The following is a 20,313-nucleotide window of genomic DNA, read 5'->3' as shown; positions in this document are numbered from 1 at the left end:
CATGTCACAACTTCGAAACCAAAATCTATTTGCCTCATACACCCACACTTGAAAGACTGGGGGCAAGAAGGTCTACCACAGCTGGATTGGTTTAAAAATAAGGAGGCTATAGTAGAAATTGTACATGAAAGACTCCTAGTTGAATATCCTATTGAAAAAGATAGGTTTATCCAACTCTTCAAACACAAACCAATGAAATGTCTACATAAAGTTCATACCAACTCATTAACAACATGCACCTAAAAAGATATTACATCTAAGGGTGGGTTCATTTCAATTTTCAATATTGCATTTGCATATTTCTTTACTACATTGCATATCTTCATTTCAGAGTACATTATAGTTGCTTGCATATCACTATTGCACAACATATAGTTGCATATCATTATTGCTTTCTCATATAGTTGCATCAATAAAAAACATGATGACTGTCTGAGTCATGTTCACCTGTCTGCACTGAAAGGAACAGAGGTTGTCTCATTTCCTAGATACTTGTTCATGAAGTCTTTAGAAGGCCTTTAGTCATTCATCTTCAACGTCACCTTGTGATTAAGCTTTATCCTTGGTTGGGTAGAAGTTTCACTATCAAGTCTTGTTACCCAAAATCTATCAATTTCTATATCTCACACATTAATCAATAGCTCTAAGTCATTACAGATACCTAGTTGGTCATGTGGCTAGTGAAAAACCCAAAGTTCTACTTCAGCACCACTGTAATCGTCATACCCAAGAAGGTTTCATTACTTACAAGTCAAGGGAAAAAAAAGAAAAATAGAAAAAGTGCTATGCCAAAATCAATATCAAATTATCATGGTAAAAAGAGCAAAGATATATGACTGAAATATCATGCATACAAGTGCAATAATAAAAGCTTGACTATGAGAACATGCAAATAACTCTATCAGGGTTATGGACGCATGCTGGCAATGGAGCAATATTTGAGAGATTATAGTGCATAACCTCGTCGTAGCCCTAAAAGCTTGCTGACATCAAGGCTCTATCTAGGATGCTTTTTGAAGTTAGAATAACCTTCGTAGCTAGTCACATGGGATTCCAAGGGTCTTTGATGGTTATAAGAGTCAAAATAAATTCAATTGCACACACATGGGCAAAAGAAGATCAAAGTTTCAAGAATTGATGGAGAATTTTTCCGCGCTTCCATTCATAAATCTTGGTTACATAGTGTGTTAGGTTGGATGGTCTAAGGTTTTCTTAGAACGGATTGAACTTCTATCTCTAAAATGTTTCCTACCTTGGATTCAATTAGTGCATTTCAGAATGAAGAACACACACAATCATCTTTGTTCGAATAGGAACTTCATTTTCATCATGCATACTGCATTAGCATCATTTGCATTTGAAAATTCATTGTCTCAACCACATTCTGTAGATCATCATGTCATGTCATTACAGGTTTGCATACTTGGGGGCATAACTGAAAAAAATCTAAAAATCATAAAAAGACATGAAAAATCCTAAAAATCATAACATCCAAAATCCAAAAAATCCGAAAATGTCCTTAAAAAAACAATCAAAATCACAAAATCAAAAAACTAAAAAATCAAAGCAAGAAACCATAGACCATCCATCAAATCAAATCAATAACAAACAAACTCTCAAAGTCTACAATCAAACCGATCACATGTCTTGTTAGTCAATTTATCGATCAAACTTTATCAAACATCAACATGTCTTATACAAGAAAGGGTACACTCAAAACCAGACAAATCAATCTTATACGGGTTACTCACTCTTTGAAACCAGACATTCCTATCAATGATCAAACAAATCAAAACAATGACATAGATCAATATGGTTGCTGGATTTTGTCCAAGTTAGTCTTATCTTTATCAATTAATGCCAGGTCATGTTTTATCAAATCCAAAAACATCGAAAAACATAAAACTCAAACAAAAAATAAATAAATCCAAAAATCAATCAAAAACATCAACATACCAGAAAATTTGAAAACCATAAAAATACCAAAACATTCGAAAAAAGTCCTGAAAAAAAAAAAAAAAAAACATCAAAATCACAACAAAAACATTCAAATACGATCCTAAAAAAAACACAAAAACATTGAGAAAATACCAAAAACCCTAAACATCAAAGAGCTCTTCGAAAACAAACTAAAAATCGAAAAAACATTAAAAACTTGCAATAACATGTCTCAGCACAAGAATCAAATATCCTAGCAGCTATCCAACAAACACTTCGCATGAAGTTCACAAAGGATATAACTATCTTAAACCAAAATCTACAACCAAGTTGATCAAATTGTCTTATCAATCGATAATCTATCCATATCAATGTGATTATTATCTTGTCTTAAACAGAAGAGGATACACTCGAAACCAGACAAATCAGTCTTAAATGGGGTCCACAACTTTCTGAAACCAAGCATTATCAACCATCACATCAAGAAATTAAAATGAAGACACAGATCAATGTGGTTGCTGCATTTTGTCCTAGTTAGTTTTTATCTTTTTATCATTTGGCAACAGATTATGTTACTATGCTACTCAAGGATGTCCACAAGTGACTAGAGGAGTCGTGATGGGCATGATTTTTTTCTTTCTTTGTTGTTTGTGGTGTGAACCAATGAATTACTGGGGCAATAGCTCTAGTGGGTGTCTGTTTTTGGTATGTTCATTCGGCAAGTATCTCATGAAGGATAACTATGCTTGTGACTACCGCACATACCTCGACCCCTGTTGTTATTCCTAGAATGGAGGGTTCACTCCTTGTCTGCTACGTGTCTATTTCTTTGCAATGAGATATCTTTACATCTTCATTCTTCATACCATGATGTACAAAGCTCCAAGGTTACATAATAAGGCTTAGTGATGAAAATGTTGCACTATGAATAAAGACAAGAAGACTATTCATCATCAATCATATCATTTCATTTTTTTAAATCTCATCATCCTGATTGTATCAATCAAGATCATTCTCTCATCAAGAATCTTTTCTTGAATCAATCTTTTCAATTCTTCCAATCATTCTAACATGATCTCTCTCATCACTTAATTCCAATCTTTTCATCTATAATTCTATCATTTCCTCATATCAACTATTCTATATATCAATCAATTATTCCTCACCTTTATCATATTTTATCATTCATCCAATTTGTATCTATCTTTGTCTTATACAAGATGTATCCTTCTTGAAACCAGACATTTTTTTTATCTATCTTCGTCTTATACAGGATGTAGCCTTCCCAAAACTAGACGTTTTTGATCTATCATTTGTCTTATGCTGGATTAGTCCTTCCTGAAACTAGACACGATCATCTATCATTCATCTTATACAGGATGTATCCTTCCTGAAACCAGACGTTTTGATCATTTTTGTCTTATATGGGATGTGTCCTTCCTGAAACCAGACTTTATCTTTATCCTAACAATCCCATCAATCTTATCATTCAATCAATCTACAAACCATTCTAACCATTTCTTTCCTCTAATCAAACTCATTCATGTCACCAAGTTAACCATTCTTCCATATCTCATATAACATCCTTCTTCTTTCGAAAGATCATTCATGTCATCAATGCACAAATAATCTCTCAAGGGGGCATTATACCCTAAGTATTACTGGGGCATATTGGGGCAAATTTTTTTTTGTTTTCTTTGAAACAATGTCATTTCAACATTGTGTCAAAGAGGGGCAAATGTAGACACCTAAAAATGTCTCATCAATTGCATACTGATTATTCATCTAATTAATTAAGTAATTCTTTAATTATTTGATTAAACTAATTATTTCTTCTGATCATCACATTCAACATTTCTAATTATTCTATTGCTATTCTTTAATCAATTCATCATTTAATCAATCAAACCAATATTAATTAAATATTATTTATTTAATTAATTATAACTTATTCCTTAATTAAATAATGTTTATTATTTAATTAATCACATTTCTAATGTTTAAATAATTTTATTTAAATTAATTAACTTATTCTTCCAATTCCCCAAATTCAAATTCCAATTAATTTCATCTAATTTCATTTCTCTCAAATTCATACTTTAACATATCTGAATTTCAGTTAATTTCAAGTGCATTTGACCATTCGAAAATCCAAATTCAAATATAAATTGAAAATGAAAATCAAATTCAATTTCAAAATCCTATAACACATGTTGAAAATCAAACTGATTGATCAAATCAGTTAACTAGTTGGTTAACTCAATTAACTCTTCAATCACCCATTTTCACTCAAAATCAACTTTTTTCTGATTAATCAATCAATTCAGTCTTCTAATCCATCTAATCAGTCATCTCCCCAATCACCCCAGTCAATTGGTTAATCAATTGAGTTCACTCTTCAATCAATCTGAGTTAACAAACCAATCAATTGAGTTCACTGATCAATCAAGCTCAGTTATCTATCAATCATTACTTGAGTTCTATTTCTCACCTCCTTTGTGTTGAAAATCTATAAATTCAACCTCTTTTCTCAATTCAATCTAGAATCATAGAATCAAGAATCACAGTCTTTAAACAATTGTCTAATCTATGCAGGAATCCAAGTGCAACACCCAGGAGAGCCACCTACAACCACAATTCGGAGAAGCACAATGGAAGCAAAGATGCAGGATGAGGGAGTCTTTATTTGAATTCATTTATCATTTTGTATTGATTTTCATTGATTATGTTTGGTGTTTGTTAATTAGTTGAGAATTGGTGATTCGGTCTCATTTGCTAATTAGCTTAATACATATGACATCTAGGCATGAAAACATCTACCCCACTCATCGTAAATATAATACTTAACTTGATTTTATAGGTTCGTGTGTCATTTTTCTAATCTACAAGTGCAATGCTTGAAATTGAAATGAAACAAGTTTTGAATGTAGCGGCTCTCAAATCATAGAAACCAATGAATCTATATCATATTTAGTCTAATCTATAGCATTAAATCTTCCAATATAACTCCATTAAGGTAGAGATAATCAAATGAATCCTTTCTTTATGTACACAAAATTTAGTATGAATAAGATGGTTTAACAATCAAGATGAGTTTATAGAGATAAAATACAAATTGAAAATACATATCCATTCAAAAAAAAGAGAGAGTAAAGATTAATGTTTACATTGTGAAATTCATAAGATTGCTCAAATTTTTTACCCCTAGATTTCAATTTTATGGCCAAACCCTAGAGTAGAACAAACTTGACCAATCCACCTACATCCTGTATACATTTCTCTCATACATGATTAAAAATATATTTTTTAACATTTGTCTTCTATATAATTAAGAATATAATTGATTGGAATGACCCTTATATGAAAAAGCAAGTGAAGAAAAAGAAAAAAAAAGAGAGAGAAATCCTCCAGTTAGGTAGATGGGGTGAGCTTAAGTGGGTAGGGCTTCTTGAGTAGAAACCAAAGTTTAAATCCAACTAAACATAATAAAGTGTTTAAATTCAAAAATAAACCAAACTCATTATGTGGAGCCTGCCTTAAAAAAATAAAAACTGTTAACAAGGACTAGAGCAGTAAGCTATCCACACTCACCATTTATTCTTGGACTTTAAGGCCATTTATTCTTGAAATTTAAGGCTCTGAATGAATTTGATGGGACCTCATAAGCTTAAGCCCATAATGCATTATGAAGCTTACTGAAAGTTTTTGAAAATATTTGCATTCCATTATTTGTTTGAAATGGAATGACGTGACAAAATGCCAAGCTAATTGTCAGCGTAAAGTAAATGAATGAAATATTATTACTATCATAAAAGTCTACATACCCTTTAATTTCTAACACAAAGACTAAGATAGTGAAAAAGAAATTCAGAATGTTACTTAAATGTGAGCAACGGTAGGGCAGAAGATGGTGCAGGTGAATTCTAGTAAATGAGAAAGGATTTAGACATACTCATTTGTCAATTGTGGACCGAAGGCAAAATCGTAGGTATATATCTTTTCCCTCTGTTTTGAACACGATCAAGGTAATCCTTGGATGATTATGGATCTAAAATAACCACCACCTGTAAACACAACATTACACCAAAGCCCAAATGCTAAACACTTGTTGCCTCTTTGTTCGACATGTATGCAAAATGTGGAAACATGGATCAGGCACGTGAACTGTTCTAGAGGACATCTATGCCGCATGTAGGATGCATCTTTAATAGAATTTATGATCAAAAGAAAATTTGAATTTTTTTTTACTTTAGTTTGTCTATATGTTAGTAATTTGCATTTTTGAAGGTCTTAAGGGCATTTTTAGCCCTTGAAATGCTCTTTCAAATTTGTGTCTACAACTCTTGGAGACCTTTCCAACGAGATCAACGGCTCGTAATTTCGAGTCCCGAGTAGAAAGTTATGTCTAGTTGAAGTTAGGATAAAATTTCATATAGTTTTTTTGAAAATTTCGTAGTTTTTAGATTTTATTATGTAATGAACAAATGTGACTGTTGGACTTCGATTCTCAAGAGGTTTTTTGTGACTCTTGGAATCTCATGAACTTCTATATGTTGGGTTTTCGAGTGAAATAGATTACTTTTTGGCTTGCTTCAATTCTATGATTTCTAGTTCTTGTAATAGAACTTACAATACCGCAGGTTCTCACTCAGGTGTTGTCATCCGAATCCATAATTCAGATCAATTTATTAATTAATTAAAACTTAGAATGCAACAGTTTTTACATTTTCAGTTAATTGATCAATATAATATGCATTGTAAGTCCATGCGCTGACATTTCTAGATGAACTTAACTAGCACACACTAAGAGTTGATCTTTTAGAGTGGGTAATGTAGGGCCCTCTTAATGAACCCATGCGGGCTTTTGACACTTGACTGCATAAAAGAGGAGAGTCCAATGATCTGAGCAATTCCTATCTATCGACGTACTCTCAGCCTATGCCCAAATGGTGGCTTTGAAATAGTGTATGAACATCCATCGAAGACACTTGAAGGGGGGATATGATTAGATGTTACAGTTAAAAATGCTCTAGTAGACATGTAAGCAAAATATGAAAGCATAGACAAGGCATGTGAATTGTTTCACTGGATGCATCAAAGAAATGTGATCTATAGAATGCTGCCATCATAGGATATACATTAAATACATTTGTTGAAGGGAATTTAGTAACTTTCAGCCAAATGCTACCATCATAAGATATACAAAAAAATACATTTGTTGAAAGGAATTTGATACATGCATGCATGAAGATAGATCTCTTATCACTTTGAGAGAAAATAAAACATCTCACTTGGAGAGAAAATAAAACATCATCCATACCAATATCCTTTTAGTTTTTACTTTTGTGTTGGCTACTTATTTTACTTTAACATGCATGGTTCATGGTAGCTCATATACAAATTAAAGTAGTGGAAAATTTAAAGGTGAAAAGTATATTCCTAACACTTTTTTCTTACTCATTTTGGACTTAATTTGACCTTTAATCCTTTATGCAATAGTATAGTGTTGAATTTGAGTGTATACTTGAAAGGAAAATAACATGAAGTACCAAGAAAGAACTAATCAATGAGCAATTGTTTGAAGGTAGAGTATTACCATAAAAATAAGAAGCCAAAACCAAGAGCAGGCACACACACACCATAATCCAAGAAGAAGACACAAGATTTGTAAGGGGGAAAAAGAAAAGAAAAAAGCCCATGATTATGAAGATGGCATAAAGCCTAAGAAAATACAACGAGAGAAAGAGAGAATGAGCTTGGCATAGAAATGCTTCCTTGGAAGAAATGAGAGAAGCACCTCAAAATATATATATATATATATATATATATACTCCCAAGTCTAAGGATGAAATCTATCATCCTATGTACGTGCAAAGTGGCGCAATCCTCATAAGGAGGAAATTAATATTCCACATATTTGGAATAAATAAAATGAGTTATGAGAACTCAAATAAGACAAAGAACTTGTAGAAATCCTTTAGGAATATTCCTACAAGAAACAAATAAAAGGAAATTAACTTTACCAAGTAAAGATTAATTCCTAACTTGATACTATAAAAATTACTAATCATTATGTACCTAAATTGAACCTAAAGTCTCTATTCCCTAGTTATTTGGATCCTATGCTTAGTCTTAATCTAGTTGTTTCTAGTCCTAGGTTGAGACTACCTAAACAACCTTGATTCTAGATCAATGCTTATAGAGTGACCTTGAACTCCAATTTCTCCGATTCAAAAATTATCATGGGTCTAAGATGAACCTATGCTAAGTAGTCATCACTTGCAAAATCACATTCAACATGAAAATATTCAAATTGAATACTAGGGTGTTGCATACAAGGACAAATCCTTGGACCATTTAGACATCCATCTAAGATCCACATACACACATATCACTCAATCATAGAGAGAATTTGCATTCACATCTAGAATAATCACTACATCAACATCTACATAAGCAAATATAGATACCTAAGTATTTCCATTTTATGTGGTATGTCTTCAATCTTGTTTAAATTTTGATTGACAAATAATTTGGTTCTAGATAGCCTTGATTTGTTCATTTTGAATATCATAACTAAATAAAATAAAATAAAATAATTTTTCAATGATTCTAAATCAAGCAAAATAATTTTAAAATAAATAAAATACTTGAAAACTGGTCTTCATGACTTTTAATTGCTTGATTTATGTTTTGTTTTTTCAAATTATTAAAAATAAATGATTTTTTAAAAGCTAAATGTATCACTTTAAAGTTTATAATTATTAAGCCTAACATTATTGAGTTTGTTCATCACAAAAGGTTAAGAAAATTATTTTGTTTTATTATGTTATTGCTTACACAAAATCAACCAATCTAACTATGGAGGCTATCTAGAAACAAATTATTTGCTCATCAATATTTATTTTTAATGAAAAAGCTCAACTTCAACTATGCTACTCATAGTTGTCAATACGACAATCAAGCTTGGGCTCAAAATCAACCATAATGATTGTAATAGTCATCTGCAAAAGTTTGTTAATCTTAAATTGTATTACCATACCTCTAAATCATTGTCATCACTCAACTATCAACTACACAATAAATACTATTATTACAACACTAGAGATGAAAGTACTCATTGTTGGCATTTGCATGAAGATTGCATTAATGAAATGTTATGTTGTCATTGATGTCAATCAACCGGTAATGATGTTGTTATAATGTTGTTTTGTATCTGGTAGGAAGAGCTAGTGAAAGGAACTGTAACCGGTAGGTGAGTTTGTGGAGTGAACTAGTATTGCTATATATTGGAGAGATCAACCGGTAAACCCTACTTGTTGATATGATAAACCCTAACCGATTAAGTTTGGTGAATTGGTTGTATTGGTTTATGATATGATGATGAGCGGTAATGATTATGACACGTATGCATATTGTATGAGAAGAGTTTCTAAGTGTTTTTGGCACGTTGAGATAACAGGTTTTATCTTGGGAATGAGCAAGTATATTGCATGTAATGCAAAACGCATTATGAGTTATAGAGTTCGATGAAGCGGTGATCAAGGAGCGGTCGAGGCTATCTTGAATGATGTGCAAAGATTGTTATGTAATCCAACGGCCATACTTGAACCGACTTGTTTGTAATCTCTAATGAGAGAATTAGGTTTTTATTGTGTTACCGACCTATTGATTGTTTATAAGGTCGATGAGTTGTTTTGTTTCAGAGTTGGCAAATTTGAAGTTGAGAGTGAGAGTGTGGTTGCCGAATCGGATGATGTATTTGCAGTTTGTGTAAAGGTAGATAGGAGCATGAAAAGGATCTAAACAAGCAAGTGTAGTGCTATTCAAACAGATTAGCAAACCCCTGTTGTTTTCTAACAATTACAATAGTAAAATCCCCTAACCGGGTAAGCTCTAACAAGCTTAGTGTTATTCAAATCCTCTAACCAGGTGGTCCATTAGCTTGGATTTCAAATCCTCTACCGAGGTTACTCCTCATAGGGTATTGCTTCTAATAGGGCATTATAGTCAATCCCTTAACCGGGTGGTCCCTATCAGGATCTGTTCTTAACATGACTTTTGTAAAGCTTTAACAGGCTTGGCTCCTAACAGGACGAACTTCAGAATACTTGTGGGTATTCATCCCCACCGTGGTTTTTCCCATTTGGGTTTCCTAATAAAAAATATTGTGTCAAGTGGTGAATGTTTTTGTGGTTATGTTTATTATAGTTGAATTGCTTAACTGCTAAATCCACTTTGATATGTTATGTTAACCGACATCAATCTAAAATGAGGTTCTACTTATGTTAGTAAAGTATTTGGATGTTTGCGAGTTTCAAGTTGTTTACTGTTAACAGTCAACCGATTTAACTTGATAATGATATTGTATTTGTAGTTCAGTGGTTTAACTTGTCAGTTTAGAGTTTGCTTTGAGAGGTTGTTTTAGTGATTGGTGAAATTTTATATCAGGTTTCTATCTACTGATTCACCCCCCCTCTCAGTAGTTGACCAGATCCTTATTCTTTCATCATAACATCACTCACCACTACATGACTATGATACATATGACTTCTAAGAATCTTTTAACTTCAAGATTATTTAGCATGTCCCTAAATCATAAGCCATAACTTAATATCAACTAGCCAACAAATATATCTTTTTTTTGGTAGATTAATAGCAGCGTTTGGGGCAGCACCCATAGAAACAGGAAAGTTTATCCTGGCTTGTACCAGATGAGGCCACAAAGGGGGAACCTCATCCCCAAAGCGAGACACCCAAAAACCATATCAAATCCCCAACAAATGAGAAAAAATGATGACAAGAAAGGACAATTAGGTCTAAGATTTCACTCCATTCTTGGAATGAGAGCAAAGAAGCATGTTCAAGCTGACTTCATTTTTCTTCTTTTTCTTTTGAACTATTGTCTAGTTTCCTTCAAAACCCTTGAGACACTAGCTCTCCTTAGTTGATTCTCCCTTGCCCTTATTCGAATCAATTATAGAGTTCTCCGATTGTTCACCCAGATCCATATCTCTCTTCATTCCAGCTTCAACACTTAACTTCCCTTTAGGTGTGGAGTTGCTCAAAACCCTCACATTTGTCCCATCCAAAACAATACCAAGAGACAAATAGCTCTATCTTAATCTGATCTTTTTATGGCAAGGACAACCTAGCTTTGGTCCCAATGGTGGGAACCAACAGTGGTTACGGGTGACCAATCCTACCTTTTGAGGGATTTGGAGTATCAATAACCTCATTGGTCACAACCTTCCTTTCTTGCCATGGATCCTCCTTTTCCACAAAATAGTGGTGAGGAGAGACATCCTTCGACTAAGTATCTTGGTCATCTTTCTTTTGTTTGGGGCATTGGACAACCAAATGACCAACATTATATAACACCTGCGATAGTGAAATGGAATACCTTCATAGTCTACCATCGGGTTCCACAATTTGCCAAAAGTTTGAAGGGAGAGCTCTATAGGCAAATCTTTGGTGATGTTCATTCCAACCAAAATATGAGCATAAGTTGTGTGGAGGTTCATAGAGGAATCCACATCAACACCCAAAACTTCCCTAGAGAGTTTCAAATTGCCTCAAAGCAAGAGTCAAACCAAAATTGCAAAGGCAAATTTGGGAGTCATACCCAAATCAAAACTATAAAGAAAGATTCAAAATTTGGGTCAAAGGATGGATGCTAGGGTTTCAACATCAAGAGATGCTCCTCAAAGTCCCATTGATAATCGTAGAGGAAAGCTCACCAATCCTAGATATCCTCAAAGACCACCACAAAAAAAGCCCTTGCACAAGGATAAATTTGAACATGTCATCCTTTAGAATGGGCCTCAAAGTGATTGAGATCCATTCATGAAGTTGAGACAGACTTGGCTAGAACCCTTTGAATCTGCCAATTAGACCTTTCTTGGCAAAGGCAAACCTTGCTTGACAAAGAAAGCTTAATTTTTTGCAACCTTGAGCAAAATCTCCTCTTCCATCACCACTTTGAGAGGATGCCCCTAGCAGATTAGTTGTAGAGGTGACACAACTACAACACCATTGTATTTCCTCTCCTTAGCTATTGCAGATCGAGCCTCATCATTCCTATCGCAACCATATCACCAATCCACACCATCTGATCAGACTCCCTATGCTTGAGTTCGACTATCACCTTTTGTGTTGGTAGGCAAAAAACACTTTGACTATTGCTCCCATTGGGTCTGTTTTCTTTCGCAAAAATTAGAATTCCTTATTGATTCCCCCTACAAGCAATTATTTGGGACCACCGAAGGTCTCCCCTGCAGATTTGACATACTTCTGGGCAACGAAAATTAGTCACCAAGGTGACTCCAATGCCAATCATTCCTAAGGTGCCCAAGTTGCTGCGAAAAAACCCTAGTCTTTGGCGGAAATGATGACAACTTCAACATCTTCGACAGTGAGCTTTACTCATTTAATACCAATATTTAACCAACGGAAAATTGGAACCAACAAATATCATTATTACAATACTAAAAACACAATTACTCCTAGATAACACTTGTTATTAGTACTTGCCATTAGGCTAGTACTATTGCAATCAGTTGTCATTGTTTTTTGTTAACTCGTTATTATTAAAATGTTTCTCCACCAATTAAAACTATGAATTTTTTGTTTCGATAAATATTTTTTAATTTTTTAAAAGTTAAGATGCATGATTTTAAAGTTTCTAGATTATAGAAATTATTTATCTCCAATCTAATTGGCTTGGAAATTTTACATCTTATTAGCGGATTTTTACGATCAATGAATTTTTTAGGCATGTTAAAATAATATTTAGCATGTTTAAATTTTCTTATCAAATTTATTTTACACATCCACCAAACAAATATTTAACAAATTCTAAATTTGTTAAAACTTTATATAAATAAATAAACATATATATAATATACAAATTGTAGACGTATAAATCTGATCACTTTCCTAAATAAATATTTAATATTTATTTTAACCCCATTCCTCTTATTAATTAAATTTTATTTAATTAATTTCTTCATTTTCATCTATTTGATTAAATGAATTGCTCAATTTATTTAATTAAATTCACCTAAACCTTTTCTAGCCTTTAATTAAATAAATCACTTTATTTAATTAATTCCCCTTTCTCCCTTTTTAATTAAATTGATCCTTGCAAATAAATAAATCTAATTTATTTATTAAATCCCCAGCTTGTATTTATGCAAGTTGCATCTATTTTAGTTGAAATAAAGTAATTTTATTTTAATTAAAATCCTTTTCCCTCCACTTGCATTTTCCTACATCTCCCACTTGCCTCCTAAACCCCTTCTAGATTCTTCTAATCACTTCCAATTTAGCCTAATTCATCTCCTAATTATTGTCACATTCCTAAGTAAAGAGAAGTCATTTCTCAAAGCCTCCAAAGTATTCAATAATCATTAAAGGCTTTGTGTCTTCAAATGGTTAACCTCTAAAGTCTTCCAAACCATTAAGACTCTTACATAACCATTTATGGTTAACTCATCTTTGACCTTTGGTTAGAGACTTTCCTCCAGCTTAACTATCCTTTTGATCCAAGGGTCTCATCAAGCATTCATGGCTTTAAACTTGGTTATCCTATTAACCCTTGCACAAGAGTTTACCCCTTGGGTAAAAGTTTTATCCATTGGATAACCCTAACCTAACTTTAACCCTTACCTTCTAGGGTAACCTTCATGTCTTCTCAATCATTTAATGCTTCTTGCATATACTCTCAAGCAACCTCTTGTTGACAATTGTCACCATTTCATTGGTGAGAATTGTAAACATGGATTGATTAACTTTCAATCCTAGCCCTTGTTAAGATCATTCAATCTAAACCATCCATTGCCCTATTTTCCCTATAAATAGAGCTCTCATTCCTCATTTTTCATATCAACAATCTTTCATGCATCTACATTATAGTCTAATTTACTAAACATTTTAGCTTCTCTTTGTTAGAATATCATCATAACATTTAGGAATATTTTTTAATATCATAAGATATTCATGTTAGGATAGTATATCATGCTAGGATAATTGGCTAATCTTTTATCATATCATTATCTTCATACTAGCTTAATCATCATAGTTTTAAACATCATATATATCTTAGAATGCATTCATGCATATAAATCAAACATCACTTGTTCTTGGAGTTGTCATTCCCAAGTCACTTTGTTCAATGATTTGAGAGCAAAACATTGAATTTAGGGATCCCGTGAGATAGAGAACAATGTGACACCCCTTGGGAAGTTAAACTGATTGAATCAGTTCATATACTTGCACCAAGAGTCTCATTGGTGTGTGGGTCTTTTGGATTCGAGTTGTTCATTTTCGTCACCGCATTTTCCCGCATACATTAAATAAATTAATAATATAGTAGTAATATTTATAATAATAAATTAATAATCTTATAGAAAAATTATTAGGTAAATTAATAATATAGTACTATTAAGCAAATGTTTAGGTAAATTATTAGGTTTTAAAATACAAATAAATGAAAATGTGCAACTTTTACTAATACAAAAAAGTGGGAAAAGTAAATAACATAATAAATTTTATTACAACCTATGAAGTGAACATAATCATATTAAATATGGTTACATAATTATAAATATAAATGTAATAATTCTGTATTTTAAAATAATAATTAATAAGTTAACATTATATTTTTAAATAAATAAATTTATATAAGATATAATTTAGCTTTTTTAATTTAAAATTATTATAATTTATCATTATAAGTATTTTAATCAATTAAACTATAAATTTAACTAAAATAAATTATTTTTTGATTTATAATTATTTAATTTTTTAAACTAAATAATTACTAGTTAAGATTATTATAATGGAAATAATTAGTTTTATTCTTAATTTTTTATAATAATTAAACTATAATTATAATTTTAGTTATTATTAATTATTAGTTTAGATAATAATTATGATGATCACCCTCCAATAATTAAATAATTTTAAAAAAATATTTAAATACATATTATTATTTATATGTTTAAAAACTATTCAATTTTTAAAAATGATATAAATAATTTTGATGTTTAAAATAACTATAAAATAATTGTTACCTAAATTAAATAACTCAAAACAATTCTTATATATTTTAATAATTTAAAATGAAAATAAAATAACTCTTAAAAAATAATTGTTGTGCACAAATAAATATTATAATACTAATAAAAAGTGACAAAAGTAAATGGAATGGTAAATATTATGATGAAAGTGAATATAATCATATTAAATTTGGTTATGTAATTATAAATATAATAATTTTAATATAGAAGATAATGGGCCCATAAGATGTACATACCCTACCCCCTTCTAGATTTGAATTTCAAAGCACAAGTTGTCCACCACTAGACCAACTCAGGATGTACAAGATTATTATAATCTTAATTTTCTATAATAATTAAATTATAATTATTATTAAATATTATTATCATCATTGAAATTAAAATTATGGTTTAATAATAATTAAATTACAATACTAAAAGGCAAGTACTAACTACTATATGACACTTGTTTTTTAATTGCTATTTTTTTTTTTAATATAAACTGCTTATTATTTAATCAATTTTTATATACTAAACACTTAAATTATATATATACACACTACTTGATAGAACATGTGCCAATTAAAGAGAGCTCAAACTAGTTCAAAGTTCTTGACAATGAATAGGTAAATTTCTTGATTAATGACGATGTGTTTGGGTTTTCTGATGAATAAACCTGAACTTTCTGTCAGCTACCTAGATGCGAAAGCGTTCACGAGTGATTTCTCTTCTTGATTATGAAGTGTATGGCAAAAGTCTTTCTAATTGGGAAAGTTGGGGTCGGTTGTCACACGAGGACCAACATTTACCGAAGTAAGCCAGTCTGAGAAGTAAACCTATTTTTTTTTTTCTGTGTTTGTTCTGTGCTAATAGATAGATGCTATCTGAAACTTTTTTAATATTGGCATTTTAGTCGTCATTCAATTTGCTATTAAGAAATTCTTCTCAAGGGCGTTGGTAGTCTTAGGTATATCATGGCCTTCACCATTTAGATGAAATAAATTTCAACTTTGTATACATTTTACATACATGTTGCTGGGAAATGGTTTTTTGTGTTTTGATGCCGTTCTCTTTTTGATAAAAAATCATATGAAGAAAGGACACAAAATCCCTGTGTTGTCTACAAACAAAACCCCAGGTTTGGAAAGATTTACATCTGAAGAAGAAGCTAACTGCGTAGAGGAAGGAAGAAAGCCGGCTTGGATCGACGAGGAGGAGATCTAGATAGTCGTTGACATTTCAAAGATAACTGGATAGAAAAAGAAAAGAGAATGAGGGCTTTATTTTAGCAACTGATTGTGTTAGTAGGTTAAAGCTCCAATCTGCTAGGTTAAATCTGGGTACAGAATGGGCTGGTTTAGGTAGAGGAAAAAAATTAGAGGTTTAGTGTTTGGACCTGATGATTCTGATGAGGACGGAAGTTTATGGGTTAGGTTTAGTGATGGTTTATTCAACAAATTTTTCTAACCTATATCCGGGATGACCGAATTATTTTTACCTGGATCAACTGCGCTGGTGTGAATCCCTGCTAGAGTAACAAGCTAATGCTGAGGATCAAGGATCAATTCGTGCAAAGCAAAATCTATGCCCTAACTGAGGACATATACTGTTTCTTATGCATTGTGGCTTTCATGTGCTTATTTTAATGATTTGAATGATAATTGTGACAAGCAAACTCAGTACCCATATTTTTTGTATTGGGGCATTCTTGCAAGTGGGTGGAGATTACAGCGCGCCTATCTAGGCACATTGATAATTACCCACATCAAGATAAAACTGACGTGCATGGGAATCGACCTTCTGATCCATCAACCTAATGTAGATATCCATTCGCCTGAGTATCCAGTGGAAGCTAAAATTTCTAATCTTTTGCGTGAAGTCAAGGAAATCACAGAGAACAATGTGCAATATTCGGCTGTAAAATTGGACGCAATGTCGATATTGGGCTCAACAACAAATCAATGAGAAACATTCGAGGATGACAAGTTGAAACATCCAATTACAAAATTCCTTCCAGTTTGGGATTCGATGCCATCTTCATTTTAATGGAGGTGATGATACCAGTTCCAACCCTGGGTCTCTCTTTTCTTTTGAAATGGAAAGCTCCTGCGAATGCAACGACATGCTGCTGCCACGAAAAAGGCAAGCTACGCCATTGATTTGCAGGGCGATGAAGATTTGTGGGAGCTTGGTAATTTTGTAGGTTTCAATCTCACTCTTGAGGTTGCTTCTATAGAGAGTTTGGTTCCCTCCTACAATACTTAAGCTGCCTTGGAAGTCCCAAAATTTGTGTGAAAACGGTCATCAAGCAGCAGTGCCTCACCATATGGATATGCTGGTCATGAGTTTGATCCTCACTCCCTACAAAGCTCATACTCGGCTATGTGCACAAGGCATATATCCCTCCTGGCCATGGGAGGGAGCTAATGTAAGTCCTTTATGTTCAAGATTGGGACATTTGTGTTTATGTTTCGTGTTGCCATTGTAATGGATATCTTATAATGGGATTTACTGTATTGTTGGTTTAATGTATATATTCTGGCTTTGGTGTGCTTATATAAATGATTTTTGGTGATTAGAGTGACTCGGTCATTGTCCACAGGGCTCCATGGATTTTGATGTTGCTCGATAATTGGTTAAAAAAAGAGGAGAGAACATTGCTGGTGAAACTCCCTTGAAGGAAGTATACAAGAAGGGGCTTGCAGCAAGCTTGTCAAAAGACAATAATAATTGGCTGTGAAAAATCAAGATCTTAACTTTAAGGAAAAAGTCCCTGTTCCCCAGGAGGGTTTCTAAGGCATCTTTTATGAGTGTGTTTTTTCTGGTTCTGTGGTTAAATCTAACAGACTTCACCATTCCATACTCCAAGTGCGTGCTTAAATTGTTTGAATATTACTGTTTGTTAGGTGGTACATTATTCCTAAGCTTACACAGTTTTGCATGGCCATTTTTATTTCTTATACCAAGTTCCTCTTTTCCTTTTTTGTTTTCATTTGAATATGTAGTCTGCAAAATGTTGGCCAAGGATGGGATTGTTGAGATGAGGCATGAGCTGTAGGTTGAGATGGGCAAATTACTTGTGGCCTTATTGTAAACGAGGAGTCTTATCAGACATGGAAGGAAAACTCGTCATTGAGCTTAGGTAAAAACAAACAATTCAGTTTTTATTTTTATACATTGTGTCATGTGTTTGGGGAAAATATTTTTTGTACTTTCCTTAGTAATTGGTAAGTCGTATTCTTTACTAGCACTTTTGCAAAGAGTTTGGTCCAGATTAACATTGCATCTGTTGTGATGCTAGTGTAATAGTCCAGTTTGTTCCTTAAAAATCGTTATTTATTTAACCAAGTTTTAATTTAACCATTATTTAATTATAATGCTGAGAAAGCACATAAATTTGAGAATTTAAAAAAACAAATATTCAATATTTATCAAAGTTGACCTTCTTACAAAACTCATGTTTTCATATTCCTGTTATTACAACACTGAATTCTAAGCCCATTTTCAGCACCGTCTTGTGTGAATGTAATTGGAACTTTTGGCTTAATTTTATGATTTGGGAGCCATTAGCTAGCTATAGTAATTTTGCATTCATCCATGACACAAAATCGTATGTTCTTTTTGTACTTGTTGCATTTTGATCTATGTTTTTGATCTGACAGAGTTTGGACTAGATCTGGCAGAATTTGGGGACCTTACTTTTCATTGACGAACTACTGGGGATGTATTTTCTATGTTTTTGAACCCTACATTTTCATACATTGTAAGTAGTGAAGTGGCCAAGGCTACAGTGGGTTGAGAGGAAAGACTGTTGATCTATGAGCAGTGTTAATGTAGAAATTCAAGAGCAAGTGATCATGGGTGCAATCATAGTTTGAAAATGCAGCTAGGACTTGCCAGGGCTTGTAGGACTCACGAGTCTGTTGGCTCACCGAGTCGACTCACCACGGACCTGCTAGCTGCATCCTGCTCTGTTGCCCCAAAAAATGCTCGAGTTTTTGCAAAGGACTCATGTGAGTCCTAGGGTTGGATTCATGAGTCCCAACCTAAGACTCTCGTCTGCTTGGAAATGCCCAGACGGTAAAAAAAGACATTTTTTTGGTTTTTTTTTATTTCATTCTGCTATTTGGTGCCCAAAAATAGGTCTGCAGGTGTCCATTTCTTCATATTTTGCCTTTGGTTCAAACTCCTCTATTTCCGATCTTTTTTTTTTTCAGGGGCATAGCCCCCAAACCCCCACTTCTAGCCTATGGGAAATGCATGTGCGTTTCCATGCACCCCTTCTATCGTTGATTTTTTCTCATATCTAACACCTTGTGCACCTTATAATTGTTGCCCCTGAAACCCATTAGGGTCTCCACTCCCAAACCCCCACTAGTTGTTGAGTATGAATTATAAAATTTCAAATATTAAGTGTTTAAAGATAATATGACACGTGCAATGTTTGAATTATGACGAATTGATAGTCATTTAAGCTTTTATGTTCTCTAAATGCTTTAATTTCTTTTTTTTTTTTTTCGAACTATGGTTTTTTTTTTGCCGAGTCGTAGCCGAGTTTTTTGCTGAGTCTGTGCCGAGTCCTATTTTGGGCTGCCGAGACTGAGTTTTCAAACTTTGGGTACAATATAGAAAGAGCAGCAATTTAGTCAATAAAATTTGAACAAAGTGAGAATTCTGAGTAGCATGTCATGTCCCTTTTCCCAAATTAAAATATATTAGTATTATTATAATAAAAATAAAAAGTGTTTTTACTTTTTAGACACTAGCTAAAATACAAATAAAAATAGATAAATATAAAGATATAAGCATATAATTTTAATAGAAGTGTTTTTTAAATTCTGGACGGAAAATAGGTCCTCATAGGACCGAATGGGAGAGAGGTATATCTACAAGCTCCAATCACTCATTCAGCCATCCAAAATCTCATTTTTTGACGTTCAGTTCGAGTTCCAGTTTAAGTGTGCATTCAGGGACAAAAACCCCTGGACTCTGATCAGAGGTACAATGAAACCCCTACTCTCTTTGGATAATTTATTTTTAGGGAATTGTAGTTAAGCTCAATGGCAATTTGTGTATTTTGCTATGCTACTGGTGCATATTATGGGTTTGGCATTCTTAGCACCATGTCTGTACATTGAATTTGAAGCTTATCCATCATGGATTGGATATTAGGTTGGTGATTGGACATTGCAATTCACAACAGACAACGGAAGCTGCGGAACCTGGTCGTAAACTTCAATCCTCATTGATTAAAATCATTTGCAAAGCAAATACTACAATCGCATGGTTGGTGGAGTGCCAAGTTGATTGACTG

The 20,313-nt window shown here is 32.9% G+C and overlaps 1 long non-coding RNA gene across 1 annotated transcript; it reads left to right on the top strand.

Annotated features, from left to right (window-relative positions):
* The first annotated feature begins 15,591 nt into the window (after window positions 1-15,591).
* LOC131073750 (uncharacterized) lies at window positions 15,592-17,928 on the top strand. The gene is made up of 2 exons (XR_009112981.2): window positions 15,592-17,427; window positions 17,602-17,928. It is a non-coding gene; the product is annotated as an uncharacterized LOC131073750 (long non-coding RNA).
* The last annotated feature ends 2,385 nt before the right edge of the window (window positions 17,929-20,313 follow it).

This window comes from Cryptomeria japonica, chromosome 7 (assembly GCF_030272615.1).
Source record: "Cryptomeria japonica chromosome 7, Sugi_1.0, whole genome shotgun sequence".
Classification (NCBI taxonomy): Eukaryota; Viridiplantae; Streptophyta; class Pinopsida; order Cupressales; family Cupressaceae; genus Cryptomeria; species Cryptomeria japonica.
The sequence above is the reverse complement of the archived record's forward strand: the minus strand, read 5'-3'. Positions and strand labels throughout refer to the sequence as shown.